Below are 16,797 nucleotides of genomic sequence, written 5' to 3' on the forward strand. Positions count from 1 at the left end.
AAAGACCGAAGGGATCCTGGCGAATGAGCCAGGACTGAGAGCAATGTGCAAGACCACAGAAAAGACAAACAAAATTACTCCACTGCGTGTCTGGCTGGGAGCATGACTGGGTTTGACAGAAATCAGGGTGAATGAGATGATCTTAATGAGAAACAGTCTTCCTGCCTATCTTCAATTCCTTCCTAATTACCTCTGCCGCAACCTGAAGGAGCAGAGGCCTGACACCAGCTGCGGGTCACCGAGGAAGTAAACCCAAGCCCAGAGCAGCTGCAGCGGCTTTCGGGAGCCAGCGGAGGTAACCTGGGCCCTGGGCCCCCGGGGGTGGGTGTGCTGCCAGATGTGCGCAGGGCCAGCTGTGCATGCTGCTTGCTGGGCCATAGCTGCCAGCTCTGCTGCCACCCAGAAGTGCTCCGGCTATGGATGCTGCAGCCACAAGCACCCTCACCTGCATGGCCCTCAGATGGCCCATGGCTGTCAGCTGTGCCACAGCCACTCCAGCTGTGCCCCAGCTCCAGCTGTGACCCCCCCAGTGCTCACTCCCCTCTTCTGTGTCATAGCCCTCCTTGCCTGCTCCCGCTTGTGTCCCAGCTGTGCTGCATCCCCCAGCGATGCCTGCCCCTGACACGCTTCCAGCTGTGCCCAGCTGCACCCACCCCTGCATCCAGGTATGCCCAGCTGTGCCGGTTCCCCCCCCCATCCAGCTCTGCCCAGCTACGCCCCCCCTGCATCCAGCTGAGCCCAGCTGCGTGGGGGCTCCCCGCATGCAGGTGTGCCCAGCTGCCCCCCTGCACCCATCTGTGCCCTCCCGCATCCAGCTGCGCCCCTGCATCCAGCTGTGCCCAGCTGTGCCGTTCCCCGCATATCCAGCTGTGCCGTGCCCCCCGCGCACCCAGCTGTGCCCAGCTGTGCTGTTCCTCCCCGCCCATCCAGCTGTGCCCAGCTGTGCCGTTTCCCCGCCCATCCAGCTGTGCCCAGCTGTGCCGTTCCCCATCCAGCTGTGCTGAACTGTGCCGTTCCCCCATCCAGCTGTGCCCAGCTGTGCCGTTCCCCCATCCAGCTGTGCCGAACTGTGCCGTTCCCCCATCCAGCTGTGCCCAGCTGTGCCGTTCCCCCCATCCAGCTGTGCCGAACTGTGCCGTTCCCCCATCCAGCTGTGCCCAGCTGTGCCGTTCCCCCCATCCAGCTGTGCCCAGCTGTGGGGCCCCCATCCAGCTGCGTCCCGCGCGCCGCCCTCCCGCCGCGGCCCCGCGGCGCCCCCTGGTGGCCCCGGTGCCTCCCTCGCCTCCCTCCAAGGCGTGATCGCCTCTGCTCCGGCGCCTCGTTCGGCCTTTCCCGCACCAAAACCTCCATCACGAGCCCGAAGTAACTGCTTTCCCCTGGAGCCCGCACAGAGCACCTGGCCCGGGGGGGACAAGTGGCTTCGCGGGAGCTTTTGGGCACGTACCGTTGTCGTCCCGACTCTAACCCGCAGCTCGTGCACACGAAAAGCTGTTACCTTGGTGGTGGTGTACGGCAAGAGCTCCTTCCCCGCAAAGGGAACAGAGCATTTGACAGGTATCACAGAGCAATTCCTCACTGCACATAAAACCGATTAATGTGAAGCATTTACCTAAAGGTTGTGAAATAGACTCAAAAAGGGAGTGGTTTCTAATTCTTGGACATGAAGTTTTTGCTCCTAGCATGCAGCCGGAATAACCCATTTCTCTGCAAACCAAGCCATGCCTACCTCTGATTAATGTTTCACATCGTGGGTCCCATCCTTCACCCGAGCCGTGCTGCCATGCGCCGCCTGCCCGCGGTGCTGTGTGGCTCAGTGCTGAAACTGGTTGCTTCCGCAGCTGAACTGGGGAGACTTCCTAGGGAGAGGGAAATTCAGGTTTCCCTGAGACTCCAGCTTGTCCGGGCAAAGGTGTGTCTGCCACATACTTCTCCCAGCTGCAGTAAGCCGCTTCTCCCCTGTCCCTGCCCTGGGCCGGCTATACAGAGCGGCAAGTCCCCAGCGGCATCAGCCCCGTCACACAGGCACCTCCAACAAGTTTTATTCATGCAAAGACCCAATTCAGGCAACCAAATACGCCGTGACGGCACCCGCTCCTCCCACCACCCATGGATGTATCCACATGTGACACGTGCATGTGGGGACAGGTGAGATGCGGTGTCGCATCCCGGACATTCGTTTTCTGCCCCACTCCTCCCCACGCAGGGGTAACTCCTGCCACCCCTCTGCGCTGGCAGAACCAGCCCGCCCTTCCCCAGCGCCCCACGGGCGCCCTTCAACATTCATCCAGAGGGCTGAAAGACATAAATGGGATAAAAAGTAGTCAGCCCGGCCAGTGCTGAGCATGTGGGGCCAGAGGCACCAGGGTGTCCCCAAGGACCTGTCCCCAGAGGCCCCAGGGCAGGGTTGGGCAGGACGCATGCATGCTGCAGCGCGGGGTCTGGCCTCCCACACATCATGCGGGGGGACCCCCAGCAGCCCCTCGCCTCCCCCGTGTCCATGCACGCACATCTCCTCCGAGCCCTGGTGGGAAGCTCGCAGCCGGCACGGGGCGGGGGACGATGAGCAGTTTGCGGGGTCAGGCCTCGCATCAGTTTGTGTCAAGGCTGCTGCAAACTGCGAGCATTTTTTTTTATTCATTTATCTCCCGTCAGCTTCCTGACAGGCTGTTTCTGGGGGGAAACAGGCAGAAAGAGGGCAAACAGTGCTGGGGAGACTTTGACTCTGCAGCTGCGCCAAGTCCCAGCAAGAGCCCTGGGGGACACGGGGCGGTGGGTGCCCACGGGATGGGGCAGAGGGGCAGCTGGACACGGTGTGCATGCTGCAGCCTGTTTGCCACCATCGTCCGACTGCACAGAAGCAGTCCATGGACAGAAACGGCTTTGCACCAAGAGAGGGAAAGGGCTGGGAAGCACACACCAAACCGGAGCCGGCAGCAGGGTTTAACCCCATCCTCCGGGCAGGCAGGCAGAGGTCCCGGGAGGCCCTCCGGGCGATGGGGGAGGCAGGCTGGATTAAATCCTTGTCTTTCACCTGGGCTGGAGTCCAGCCCCAAAATAGCAGTCCAAAAACAAAATCACATGAGAGGAAAAAAATAGCAAGGCGAAGGATTATCCATACTTCCTTGTCCTATGTGGGTGCAGAGCGGCGATCCGTGCTGCCAGCCACGGTGCCGCTTCGGTGCTTGTGGACCACGGTGCCCATGGCCGATGCCAGCTTTTGCCCAGGATCCGGCACAGCCCCGATGCCCGCGCCCATCTGAGGGACGCTGCCTTGCTCTGGAGCCACCCGTGAGTGGTGCGAGGGCGTGCGGGTGTGGGTGCGCGTCGCTCCGGGAGCTGCCTGCACCAGGGGAGCGGGGCGAGGGGCAGGGTGACCCCAGGCAGCTCCTGCCTGCCCCGGGGCAGGTCGGCAGCGTTGCCTACCGGCTGCCCCCACCGTGCTGCTGCCCACGCTGCTGCCACCGCCACCCAGCCCTGTGCACCCCGACCGGGCAGGTGAGTGCCTCCGCCAGCATCTCCCGGTGCCCCTCCGGGCACGGCGTCCTGGCAGAGCTGCAGCCCCGCGGGGGCTTTGCAACCCCTTCCCAAACGGTCTGCAACGCGCGTTCCCGGTTCCTGAACTCCTGGCCAAGTTTGCAGGCTCGGCCGGGTGTGTGTCGCTGGGGGAACAACTGGGGTTTCCTTTTCCTCTCTCCGGGCCCAGAGGCAGGGAGCTGGCAGGGAGGCAGGAGCGGGGGACTTTCCACTTGTCTGTCCGCAGCCTGTACTGGGCCGAGCGGCACTTGCTGAGCTGTTTCAGCAATACACCTCCAAGGAGAGGGATGAAACCAAAGCCTGGGACCTGGGGGTCCTCGTGGGTCTCATTTTAAACCAGACTTGCAGAAAGTTTTGCCGAAGTCATCTCTGCTGGGTGATCGTGGTTTGGGGGGCGGAAGAGGAGCCGCTGGGGCAGCGTGTGCTGGGCTCAGCTGCCCGCACAGGCGCTGCCTGCGTACGGCTGGGTGCCAGGCAGAGAGAAGCACCCACTGCTTCCTCGGGGCAGAAAGTGGCCCTATGGTTAATTATTCACTCTGCTTCCAAACAACCCCCAGAAGTGTATGTATGTTACTTATGGGACACGCAGCAGAGGAGGCCGGCGGACGTTCGAGGCAGCAAGGCAAGGAAGTTCCTCGCCCCGGGCAGGGGCAGGATCCAGACATCGACAGCCATCCGCGAGCCTGGGAAGTAACAGGGGCATCTGCTGCAACCGCGGCTTCCCGGGCAGGGCTGGGCTGGGGAGGGCAGGAGCGGGCAGAGCTGGCTGTGAGGGCAGTGACCCCGTCCCCGCCGGCTCTTGGAGCGGAGCGCCATGGCAGCAGGGCCCCGGGGCCGCTGGGGCACCATCGCGTCTGGGCTTGGGCCAAGGCGCTTCTCAGCGCCGGGGCTTTCTGCTCATCTTTCCAGTGCCCAGCGCAGGAGCCTGCTGTTGAAGTGAGCGTTTGCTCTGCGCTGTTGGCTCTGTCCCAGGACGGCTGCCTTCAGGACGGGCAGAAAGGACACAATGCTAAATGTGGCAGGATGCCGTCAGCGGCACCCTGTGCCCCGCACGGCGTCAGAGCAGCCAATTCCGACCAGAACAGGGGTGTAAGGAGAGGCAGACAAGTGCGGGGAGGGCTGGGGGCACAGGGAGGGGGTGCACTCTCCCTGCAGCTCCGGAACGAGGGGGACGTTACCCCGTGTGAGAAAATGGAGAAGCATTTCCTAATATTCCTCATATCCTAACAACCCCAGTGCCTTTCGTCCGGGAGAGCCTCAGCTAAAGCCAGGGCCAGTCTTTTTTTGAGATGCAGAAATGTTTGGCCATATCTTTCTTATTTTCCCTTTCGATTTTCAACATGTGGCTGAAATGGCGGGAGGAAATGCCGTGTGGGCTTGTTCAAGCTCAAAAAAGAAAAGAATATTGAGATGCTAGGAGAGCCCAGAGTCCACCTGTGCTGTTGGATGCATTAGGAGCCACTAGCTGCTGTCAGCTGCGGTCAGCTGGAATAGGTTTCTATCAAAACGTCTGGGCTCAGCACACTTCCAGTTTGGACTGGCTGTCCGAACGCACAGGCTCCATGTGAGCCGGGACTAAAAGCCTATTCTAAGCACGCCTTAGATAACACAGCTGAAACACCACATCAAAGCACTCGTGGAGGCAGGCCAAGCCGTGAAGTCATCGCTCTTGCTTCTTTAACGCCGCAGCCAGCTAACACGCAGCGACCCGCAGCCTCCGCTCGCAGCACCGCCCGCGCCCCGCCAGCCCACCGCTGGCACCCCGGCGAGGCCAAGGCCCCGCCGCAGGGCCGGCACGGGCAGCGGGCACACGCTCCGGCGAGGCGGCCCGGTCCTTGGGGAGATGGAGCCACATTTTATCAGGCTGACAGCGCTCTCCCGAGCGCTTCGGCTTTTAAGGCCAAGCGCGCCCCGGCCCGAAGCGCGGTGCCAGCCCCAAGGCAGGCGTGCCCGCCCGAGCCCCGCCACAGCCGCCTTCTCCCCGGCTGCCACCCGCGTCCCCGCCGCCCGGGCGCACCCGGCAGCCGACGGGGCCCGGGGGGGTTCTCGCCTCCCCCGGGCGGGCACCGGGAGAAGCCGCGCTGGCGGAGAGCGGCGCGGACCTCCGGGGCGGGAGCGAGAAACGGGCGCGGGAGGGACGCGGCTCCGCGGCGGGGTTGGGTCCCCGCGGCCCCCGCCGCCAGGGGAGGCCCGACGGCAGCCCCCGCCCGCGGGGCCGGCCCCGGGACCGGGCCGCGGCCAGGAGCGGCCGCCCGCCCGCCGCCCCCCCGGCAGGTGCCGGCCCCGCGGGCGGGCTGGGCCGAGCATCGCCGCCGCCTTCCCCGGCCCCCCCCGCGCCGCCGCCCCCGCCGCAGGCAGCTGCTCCGCGGCGCCCTTCGGGGGCTCCTCCTGCTTTGGCCCTTTTCTCCCCCGCTGGAGCCGGCGGAGCCGCAGCCCGGAGCAGCGCGGAGCCGGCGGTAGGTGCCGGGGCCGCAGCGGGCGGGCGGGGGGCGGCGGGGCCGGGGCGGCCGCGCACCGCGGGGCGATGCGAGCGGCGGCGGGGCTGAGCCCCGCGGACCCCCGCAGGATGCGCGGACCCCCGCGGGGCCGCAGCGGGGCGGAGAGGGGCTTCGGGGCGCGGGCGCGCTCCCCCGGGGCGGCTTTGGGGTCTCGGGGGTGCTGCTCCCGCCTGACCTGCCCCACATCCCCCAACGCTGCCAGCGGCTGCGGGGCGCTGCCCGGGGAGAGGGGAAGGGCTCGAAAACGGGAGCGTCGTTTCGAAGCGCGGTCTCAAAATCACTGCAAATTAACCTGAAGTTCTGGGCAGAAGCCCAGATCAAGATTTGAATCGGGATATGAAAAACATTTGAAATTGCAAAGCAAAATATTTGGACCATTAAAAAAAAAAACAAATAGGAAGTTTGTTGAAGTGACACAGCACTATAAAATGGTGCATTTTTGATGCAAAAAAAAAAATGTTTCCTTAAAAAAAACACCCCTTGGGCCTACTCTAGCCAGACACCCAAGTCCTACCGACAAATAGCTTTTGACTTGCATCAGATTTTGGAAGTTCAGATCTTACTAGAAGGAATTGTGCGTAGCCAACCTCTGCTCCCTCTGACCTTTTCCTGCCCAAAGGGGTGAGTGCTGAGCATCGCCGCCTCCTCCGGCCCTGGAGCCACGGCTCCCGGGGCTGCTCCGGTGTCCCCGCGTCCCAGCAGCATTTGGGATGGGTGGTTTCTGTCGGGGCCATCCAAGCTGGCAAGGAGGGGTCAGGATCCAGGCTGGGAAATGCTGGTGAGGGAGGTAAGAAGAAGAGGAGTAAGAGCAGTGATTGAACAAGACAAGATGGGAGCAAGGTGGGACAAATTCCTTTTGTATGCCTTGCCTGGTTTCCTGGCCGGACACCCAGCGACACCCTGCTCTGTGCCTGTGCCATTTGCAGACACACCCCGAGCCGGCTCAGCACCCCGCGTTGGGCACGTGCCCCTTGCTTTGCCCTGGGGCTTCAGCTTCAGCAGCCGAGCACCGGGTGCGACCCACGCAGCCCAGGGTGCTGCTGCCATGTGGGTGGCACGTCCAGAGGTGCCTCGGGGTCTTGTGCATGAGCTGCCATCCCCAGCCCTGCCCATCGCTCGGAGGCAGCAGTACCCCCCACCCCAGCGCACCCCACCAGCCCCGTCAGCAGCACTCTGGGCGGCGGCTGCGGCCACCCCAGTGGGAGCATCACCTCGCCACCCCCCTGCTCCGGGGTTGGCTCCCTGCTCCAGTGAAAGCTGCGTGCGAGCGCCCCAGCATCACCCCTGTCCCCAGTGGGGGGGATCCCCCCTGGACCCGACGCGCTGGCTGGGAGATGGGCTGCGAACAGTGGTAACGGGGAGCTCGGGCACCTCTGGACCCCTGCGGCAATCACCCTGGAGAGCGCAGGAGGTGTACGGGAAGATCTGCACAAACAGGGGTCTAAAGTTTAATCGGCTCCTAAGGGCAGGACTGGGCTCGGTGGCCGTAAGGCAGCACAATGGCCAGTTGTTCTCCCCGCAACACTGGGTCAGCCCCACTTCCTCTGGCCACCGGAGTGGCCGCTCCGAGCAGTCAGGATGCGCAGGAACACACACTTTGGATCAGGGCTGGAGAGAGTTCGGGTCCACCGAGCTCTCCAGCCAGACCCAGTGCTCCGCAAGCCCTTTGGATAAACTTTCCTTCCCAGCTCCACCCCAGCCCCGGGGACAGACTTTCCCTCCCAAGCTCCCCAAATGACTTTGGCCTTCCTCCCACTCCTGAGACCTTGATCTTCCTCCCAACCGAGGCAGCTCATCATGCAGCTGGCTACAGCTCCTTCGACCTTATTCCCCATCAGCTGCATGGCTCGGCTCCTGCCCGCTGCTCCTCCAGCCGAAGCCATGCGCGCCCAGGACCCCTGTCCTCGGGCACAGCGGTGACAGGGAGCTGTTAGCTCTGTGTCTCCCTGTGTCTCCTGTGTCAGGGTTTTTCCCTTTGCTAAATGGCACGAACAAGCCAAGATGCTGAGGGAGGTGGAAGGGGAGCGGCAGGGACGCGTGGCCCCGGGGAGCAGCGGGGGCGTGCGGGGGCAATTAGAGCTTGCAGCAATTTGTCTTTATACTTGGCATCTTTGGTTTGGCTTAGATAGCAGTTAGCAGCTCAGAGCATAGTTGTAATGAGGAGTTGGGGCTAAGTCACAAGGCCCATAAGGGTAACAGCCGCGGCGGTTTTATTTCAGTCTCTCTCGTACTTCAGTGTGCTTCCAATGATGCACTCACAGAAGAGACCAACATCAGAATTTCAAGCACCTTCTTAAATATTTGTTTTCTCCTTTGACGCCAAGTCAGGAATTAAAAAAAAAATAACAGAACTTCGCACTGAGAAAGAACCTTTCCCACTCCTCTGCACTCCCAGCTTTTCCTCCCCACCGTGGCTGTGTCTACCTGCTGCAGGGAAAACTCCTGGGGTCATTTTGGAAGCGCCACTGCCTCTTCCCTGCAGAAATCAGCCTCCTTTCAGCTGGGTTTCCACCAGCTCCGAGGTGCTGGATGTGGCCCTTAATTAGCGCAGGAAGCCAACCAAACCGCAAATGCTTCCATCCATTTCTCAGCCAGCCCGTATTTGCGTGAGCCACAGTCTGGGGGAGGAGGCACGAAGAAGGATTTTTAAGAGACATTGCAATCCTGAACCACAAGCACACACATTTCAACAGGAAATAAGCCCGGCTTTAGGGTACTAATTAGAGAAAGAAAGCTGTAACTTTTCAGTGAGGAAGCAATCACCGATTTTTCTTTTAATGGCGTAATAATTGCTAACTGGTGATTGAGTCAATCCCAATGTCGTGCTGCCTGTGGGTCCCAGGCCAGCCGCGGGAGGCTCTGGCTTTGTAGGGCTGCGCCCACTCTTGGGGCACCCACGACCACCCTCAAGACAAGGTTTGCTGCGGGTGCCGCTTGTGAGGGTGCCGGGGCGGCCGCGCACACCCTCAGCATCCCGTGCAGTAAAACCCCTCACCTGCGCTGCACCACCCTCCCCTTGGCTCCGCGCACCCACGGGGACGGGGGGTTATTTCTTACTCACTTTGTCCGGCACTGGTCCGTCCTGGCTCTTCCCCTTGACTCCTGTTGTCTGCAAATATTTGCCTCAATTTGCCAAACTTTCAGGGCCGGAGGGTGCTGGTGATTTTCCTCCAGACGGGACAGATAAGGTTTTCTCGTGTTCGTTTGCCATGGGAAGCGGCTGCGGAGCTCTCTGGGGCGAGGAGCAGTATTTGCTGCCTGTCTGGCCAGACCCAGCACAGCCAGCAGCGGTGCAGGCTGCAAGCTGCTGTCACCGAGACCTGGCTGTTCGGTTCAGGCACTTCACGTGGTGCTGGGCCAGAGTCTGTCCATTTTCAGGCGCTTGGCAAAAGCTTTGAAGACCGGTGTGTGCGTGGGGAGGGTGACCGGTGGTGCATGCATCCCGGGGGCAGCTGTAACGTCCCATGTCCCGCAGGCTCCAACCGAGACCATTGCCAGGCTCCGGTTACAACCTGGCAGCGTGCTCACTTAGTACAAGAGACCCTCTCAGGGCCAGCCGACCCACTCTGTGTGCACTGGAGATGCAGGTCCCAGCAGGACAGCAAGAGCCCCTGCCCATGACTCCCAGCTCTCCTAGCAAACGCCTGACGATGATTTAGGTGGAGGGGAAAGGGTGAAGAGGACCTTCTCCACCACCCACAGCTTCAAAATGAACTGCAAGCACCCCTTTAAAAGAGCCAGATAAACAGAATCAGCAAATCACAGAATCACTAAGGTTGGAAAAGACCTGTAAGACCATCAGGTCCAACCACCACCCCAACCCCACCATGCCCACTAAACCATGTCCCGCAGTGCCACGTCCACATGGTCCTTGAACGCCTCCAGTGATGGTGACTCCACCACCTCCCTGGGCAGCCTCTGCCAGTGTTTCACCATGCTTTTTTTTTTTTTTTCCCCTTAACAGAACAACGGCCTTGCGCACACTGGTACAATTCAGCTAGCCTTTTCTAAGCCCAAATCTCTTGAGCCTCTGACCCTCACAGGCTCCTTGGACTTGCCACTTCCCAAATGCTGGTGTCACCTGCAGGTGCAAACGCCACCCACAGCCGGTGCAAACCTCTGCTGCACTCGGGGTGGCAGCGATGGCAGAGCCCAGGACTCGCATCAGGGAGGGGATGGTTGTCTCACCCCCCTGGGAGCAGTGGAGCACAAGCGGCTCCGTCACCCAGAGCATGGCACCGAGGAGCGGTGCAGGGCACGGCCGCTTGCAGCCACGTCCCTGCACGCTGCTGCGGGGCTGCTGGCTGGAGGGTGAGGGGGCTGAGGAAATAAATGCCTGGGAGCACACGCATCTTACAGAAACTCCTGTTAGCTTTTGGCTTCTGCTTAGCAGGAAATAAGATTATCAAACGAGAGCTGCTGCCTCTTGGAGCCTGGCACCGTTTCAGTGTGCAATCCATCACGAGAGGCCGTGGGAGCAGGGAAGGGCTGCAGGAAGGCGCAGGGAAGGCGGCTGGCGATGCCCTGACCCCTGGCAGCTCCCATCAGAGTGGGGTGTCAGCCTGGCCCTGTGATGTTTAAACACCAGTCTGGGGTAATTGCACAGTGACCTCTGAAAATACAGCTGGGTCTGCCTTCATCTAGCTTCTCAGCTGCAGGAGCAGCACCTTCCCCGCCAGAACCGCAGGAATGCCAGATGCAGGAATGCCAAGTAGATGTGCCCATTGCATTAAACAACTCCCCTTTTAATCATCCTTAATTTCATAACCCCCAAGATCACAGGAGTTTAGATGAGATAAACGTACTCCTTTCTAAATGAGGGTTCAGAAATAAGAGGTTGCAAGGAATGGTGGTGGAAGATGAGCATTAACAACAGGTCAAACCAAACCTATCACCAGCTATGGATGAATTCCCAGACGGCAAAGCCTGCCTGTCACCGGGATCCCTCTAACCACAGCCTGCCCCAGCGCAGGCACAGGCTCAGCCCTTGGGGAGAGTCTCAGCCCCCAGGAATTTGCAATTGGAGCAGTCCCAAAGGAAGCATTCGCCACGTTTTGCAAGCAGGGTGCCAGCAGAAAGCCAACGCGAGGGGCGGCGGGCATGGCCCCCAGTGCCGGCAGAGCTGCAGCGTGGAGGTTCGAGGCTTTTCTGCCAGACAGCCCTCGACCTGAACTTTTTCGGATGAACCGGCTGCCACCAGAAACACGCTGAAGAGCGATATATGCTGGGGCACATTTGCCCGTGCAACTGAGAGAGACCACAACCAGGGCCTTGAGACTCATGTTAGCACTTGCGTTGTATCTTACAAACCCTTTAGTAAACATTCCCTAAACGAGAATATATATTCCCGGGAGGTGCCCGGTGAAGCCTGCCCTGACCCTCGCCGGCTGCTCTGCCACGGCTGACCCTGGGCACCGCTGCATCGCCCTCCTGAGCGCGGCGGGCAACGACTCGTGATTTTCAGAAATCCTGTAAGCATTTTCGGCCACTGCAGAACTGTAAGCGATTATCGTTTGGGCTGGAGGCCTGGCTGCGTTTGTCTTTCAGCGGCTTACAATAGAAATCTCTTTGCAGAAGAATTTGTTGCAAACCAGTTCAGTGAGAGAGAGAGAGGGACTATTGCTTTGTCATGGTATCTCTGCCCCGGCGTGTTGTGTGGCCTTCGTGAATGCAGTAATCCTCCCTCTCTCCCCATTTGTTCAAGACAGATGCCTGACTCAGCCTTTCTCAGTAATGGCAGTTACTATTTTTTGCCTTGTTTCCAACATCAGTGTCTGTTGTTTTAATGCTGTTGGAGAACAAAAGCAGACGCCGAGGCCTTGCAGAGCAGTTGCAGAAGCAATCGGTGACTTGCAGATTTTATATACTCCAAATGCTGTAAGTGCAATGTGTTTAACGCGGCGGGGCGGCACTGCCCTCCCGAGGGACGGGGACTCGCGCTCCACGCCTGGGTCGGAGGCAGCAACGGACCCAGCCGGGCGAGGAGGCAGAGGCAGCTCTGCGGGGTGCAGAGCACCCGGCAGCGGAAGGGACAAAACTCTGGCCGCCACAAGCCCTTCTGTTCTTTCTAAAAACTTGCTCACATGCTAAGGAAAACAGCGTAACAAAAATGCTTCGTTTTCCCAGCTGCTAAACGGGGCAGATAAAGGCTAACACAGGCCCTCAAAGAGTGCCATGGTTAATATTTATGAATTCCTTTCAAGAATCGCTAATACACAGCCAGTGCTAAATATTACTCGATTAACCCCAGCACAGCATTTTAACACACATCCACGGTCCAGCTTAAAGCCTAACCTTTGTTTGACTAAGTAACGAAACCCACTCCTCTGGGTCTTAACTAATGCACAAGTGAATTCGGAAGAGCTCCCTTCCCCCTTCTGTCTGTGCTTTCCCAAACCCCCGGGTCTGACCCTTCCCAGGATGAGACAGAGGCACTTTAAGAGGAATGAAATCACCCCGGAAAACTGCATCCTCCAGACTGGTGCCAGCAGAGAAAGAAAGATAAAAACGAGAGGAGAGCAGAGGGGGAAAACAGCGATTAAAGTGATCTGGTGACTGAAGTAACACTGCACACAGCGTCACTTACTGACGTGAAAAAGGCAGCTATTCCAGAAAGCTGGAAACCTGAGGAGCATAGAAAGGAATCCATCACACTGAGCGAGAGAGCCTGGAGCTCCCTGCGGCCGCGGGGCACCGCTCCACCACCCAGTGCTGGGCGTTCAAGCGCAGGGCAACAATTACGGTCACTGAGCAATTACCGTCTTCCTCCTTCAAGCCCAGGTGCAGAAGCAGCTCTGCCCGGCCGCAGGGCACAGCACAGCTCCCTGCCACCGCTCACCCTCCCAGCCCATGGGTTTGGCGTGAGAGCAGCAAACCCTTCTGGCTACGCACCTCTGCTGCGTAACGCTCGGCCGGAAAAATCACGCAAAGCTGCTCCGACCTGCCACCTCGCACAGCCCCCCTGCAGCTGCAGGCGTGCCTGCTGCCTGTGTACCCCCTTACTAGGGTGTGTTCCCCCTTACTGGGGTGCCTGCTGCCTGTGTACCCCCTTACTAGGGTGTGTTCCCCCTTACTGGGGTGCCTGCTCCCTGTGTACCGCCTTACTAGGGTGTGTTCCCCCTTACTGGGGTGCCTGCTGCCTGTGTACCCCCTTACTAGGGTGTGTTCCCCCTTACTGGGGTGCCTGCTGCCTGTGTACCCCCTTACTAGGGTGTGTTCCCCCTTACTGGGGTGCCTGCTGCCTGTGTACCCCCTTACTAGGGTGTGTTCCCCCTTACTGGGGTGCCTGCTCCCTGTGTACCGCCTTACTAGGGTGTGTTCCCCCTTACTGGGGTGCCTGCTGCCTGTGTACCCCCTTACTAGGGTGTGTTCCCCCTTACTGGGGTGCCTGCTGCCTGTGTACCCCCTTACTAGGGTGTGTTCCCCCTTACTGGGGTGCCTGCTGCCTGTGTACCCCCTTACTAGGGTGTGTTCCCCCTTACTGGGGTGCCTGCTGCCTGTGTACCGCCTTACTAGGGTGTGTTCCCCCTTACTGGGGTGCCTGCTGCCTGTGTACCCCCTTACTAGGGTGTGTTCCCCCTTACTGGGGTGCCTGCTGCCTGTGTACCCCCTTACTAGGGTGTGTTCCCCCTTACTGGGGTTCATGCTGCCTGTGTACCCCCTTACTAGGGTGTGTTCCCCCTTACTGGGGTTCATGCTGCCCCTGCATCCCAAACCCCCTCCCTTGCCCAGGGAAAGCATGCGGAGCGAGCAGGCTGCCTGGGGATGGACTGAGCAGACATCTCGTAGGCAGCATTTCCCCGAGGCACCCGAACCTGACAGCTAACCCTGAGGACAGCGATCAGAACAGAGGCGGAAAAGGGCTTTCCGCACGGAGCGTTCTGCAGAGTGCGGGATCCAGGCTGGCTGCTGTGCCCAGGGTGCCAGCCCCAGCCAGCCCCAGCCCTGGCTCTGCACCACTGACTCACAGGGTGACATCCAAACCCCTTTTGTCCCCTTCAGACTCATTTTTGGAGCGGTGGCGTCCTCTCCGAGTCGTCCTCCCAAAGATTTGCACTTTGCCCACAGCGGTCTAGACACACAGTTCATAAATGACTCATGACCTGCTTGTGCTCATAAAGTCTGTCCTTGCTTCTGGCTCTTCATTTAGATCTGTGCCTCAAGAGTCGAAATTTGGGCGTCAGCCTCGACCTCAGATCTTTTCTTCCCACGTCTCTGGAGTTAGGAAATCTGCCTGTCCCACCTGCAGACGAGCCTTGCCAGCACTCGCCCATGCTGGGACCTTATTTCTGCAGAAAGCCTGAACTCGCTGTCAGCACCTCCTGGAGCAGCTCTCACCGCTGCCCTTTGCAAGCCCCCACCAGAGACTATGGCTGGATGGCTTCTCCTCCAGCGATGTCCTCAGGCATCCCCAGCGCTGCTCAGGGACAACCTCCTGGTGCCCAGTGCTGCCCATGCCCTTCCTCGCCGAGCTCACACCTCCTCCTCCTCCTCCACCCATGTGTCCCTCTGCATGGATGGGGCGGCAGGGCCGGGCACGATCTCCTCCTGGCACTGCAAGACAGTGCTCCTCTACCCCATCAGCGCCCTTCCCTGGGTCCTGTGAGAGGCACCGACCACCCCGAGGTGGACCCAGCCCCGGCGGTGGCCCGTGCAGGGTGCCCAGTCGCCCTTACCGGTGCAGGTCCCACCTCGCATCCCCAGCGCAGGGTTTGCAGGCAGGCATCTTGCCCAGCCTGCAAGCCGAGCATCCAGGCGCGGTCGCTCTCACTTGCTCAGGGTGGCCCCTGAATTGCACGCCGAGCCCGCCTGATCTGTGTTTGGGTCACAGAACAGGAGCAGGAGCCCCAAGCGAGTTATTTCACTGTTTGCTCTCATCCCACGCTGCCCGGGCGGACAGGAGGGGGAGATCTTTACCGTGACAAATCCCAGTCTGCGCATCAGAAGATGAACTCCAGATCCAAGCTGTTCGCTTGTACCAGAGATGCTCTGCACACCATAAAGCCCCCTGAAAATTATGCCAGTCACTGGAGCTCGGTGCCGGATGAGCTGGCTGCTTTCTGCACGTCTCCCCTGCCACACGCTGCCTGGGACAGTCTCACACACGTAGCTGTGGGCACAGGTGACCTTCTGCATCCCTGCACCATCCAGGCAGGAGATGGACCAGCCTGTCCCCTCCGCGCATTTCCAGACCACCCCACAGACCTTGCGCAGGGCCGTTCCCATAGCCGTGGCCCGGCAGCTCCCCAAAGCTGCCCTGCCTGTCACACACTCTGATGATTTTTTCCCCAGAGTGGTCACTGGTTAATTCTCTAGCAGCTGCACATCTTCACAGGGCATATTTATGTTCTACAGAAGAATACTACTCAATTGGGTACATTTTCCACTGGAATTTCCAGCTCCCTTTATATTTGAGTTTCAATTCCAGGTCAAATCCTGGACATAAAATACAAGTATTTAACATCAAGTAAAACACACTCCCTTCCCCTTCCTTAATATCCCCTTTGCTGCAGGGTGTTCTAAAAAGCTTCCGACCGATGGGAAGAATTTACTAACTGCCAAACTATAAGTGGGGGGTTTGTAGCTTACTCCTAACCTGGTGCAGATGCGATCCTCTGCGGGTGCACATGTGCAGGTGCCACACAAACGCCAGCGAATGGTGCAGGCAGTCGGGGGATGCTCATTTACTCCCTGGGGACCCTGCACCCAAGCACGGCGGCTGAACGCGCGGCTCCTGAGTAAGAAAAAGATAAAAACCCATTGGGGTCCCAGCCGCAGCATCCCTGGCCGGGCAGGCAGGGACAGCAGCTGCTGTTCCCCAAACCGTGGAGCTGGCACGTGGCAGTTCGCTCCCATCGCCCGAGCCCGGCTGCATCCATCGCCCCTCTCCGGGCTGGCTGCTGCGTGCCCAGGGCTTCTGCGAGTGGCTGCCTGCGGGATGTTGAGCTGGAGCTTTGCTGCGGGACTCACTGGCCGGCTCCTGCTGAGCGGGGGGGGCAGCTGGCAGCATCAGGTGTTTTGGGGGAGGCTGCTGTGTGCGAGCACAGGTTCGATCAGCCCTTCCCTGTCCACGTAGCCCTGGGGATATCTGTGCCCTAAGGCCAGCCAGGTTTCAAAGGGGAAAGCTGCGTATACCGGGGTGCATTTATGTAATTTTTAAAAATTCGTCCAAGCTAGGCCAAGCGTCTTAAGAATTGCACTGGGATGGAGACATTCTGTAAACATGTAAAGCATTAACGTCAGCATTCAAAGTCCCCGCAAGCCCCACATCACTGCAGCCTGCTCCTGGCACTCCAGTTATTCCGGGGCCGTGAGCAGCCCCCATGCCCCGGCACCACCGCGGTGCAGCGGGGACAGCAACGCTTGCACCCCACGGGAGCTGCGAGGCTGCCTTTTTTGTCTCAAAGTTTTTTGGTTTAGTTTGGGTTTTTTTCCACTTAGACCATCCAGGGCATCTTTCTGCCTCCCATCATCGCTAGCATCCTCAGCTGCATCCCTCTGACCCCACGGCTTTCCCCTAAACCGGCTGTGGAAACACTGGGCACGACAAACATCCCCGTGTCTCTAGACTGCCCACTCGGGAGCTGGAAATAAACAGTGTGGGTGTCACCTCCGTGGACGGCGCTCCGCGAAGCGCTCTGCCACAGCAGCTGGGTTTCATCAGGTAGTTAAAATTGCAGACTTCTCTCCTGCGACATGCTTTTTATGGTGGTTTGTTGTTTACGGAGATGAGAAAGGGTAGAAGAGCCTTCCAAAAAATATCCCC

General features: G+C 59.8%; 1 protein-coding gene across 3 annotated transcripts in view; it reads left to right on the forward strand.

The window, feature by feature from the left end:
• The first annotated feature begins 275 nt into the window (after positions 1-275).
• Positions 276-16,797, forward strand: part of FGF1 (fibroblast growth factor 1) — a 35,524-nt gene continuing 19,002 nt past the window's right edge. For 2 of the 3 annotated variants that reach the window (XM_059825535.1, XM_059825537.1), the window contains exon 1: positions 3,159-3,288. The gene's annotated coding sequence lies outside the window, so the exon portion shown is untranslated. Of the gene's footprint in view, positions 296-3,158; positions 3,289-16,797 lie in introns of those variants that run through there. The other variant, XM_059825536.1, reaches the window with a different exon arrangement.

This window comes from Gavia stellata, chromosome 16 (assembly GCF_030936135.1).
Source record: "Gavia stellata isolate bGavSte3 chromosome 16, bGavSte3.hap2, whole genome shotgun sequence".
Classification (NCBI taxonomy): Eukaryota; Metazoa; Chordata; class Aves; order Gaviiformes; family Gaviidae; genus Gavia; species Gavia stellata.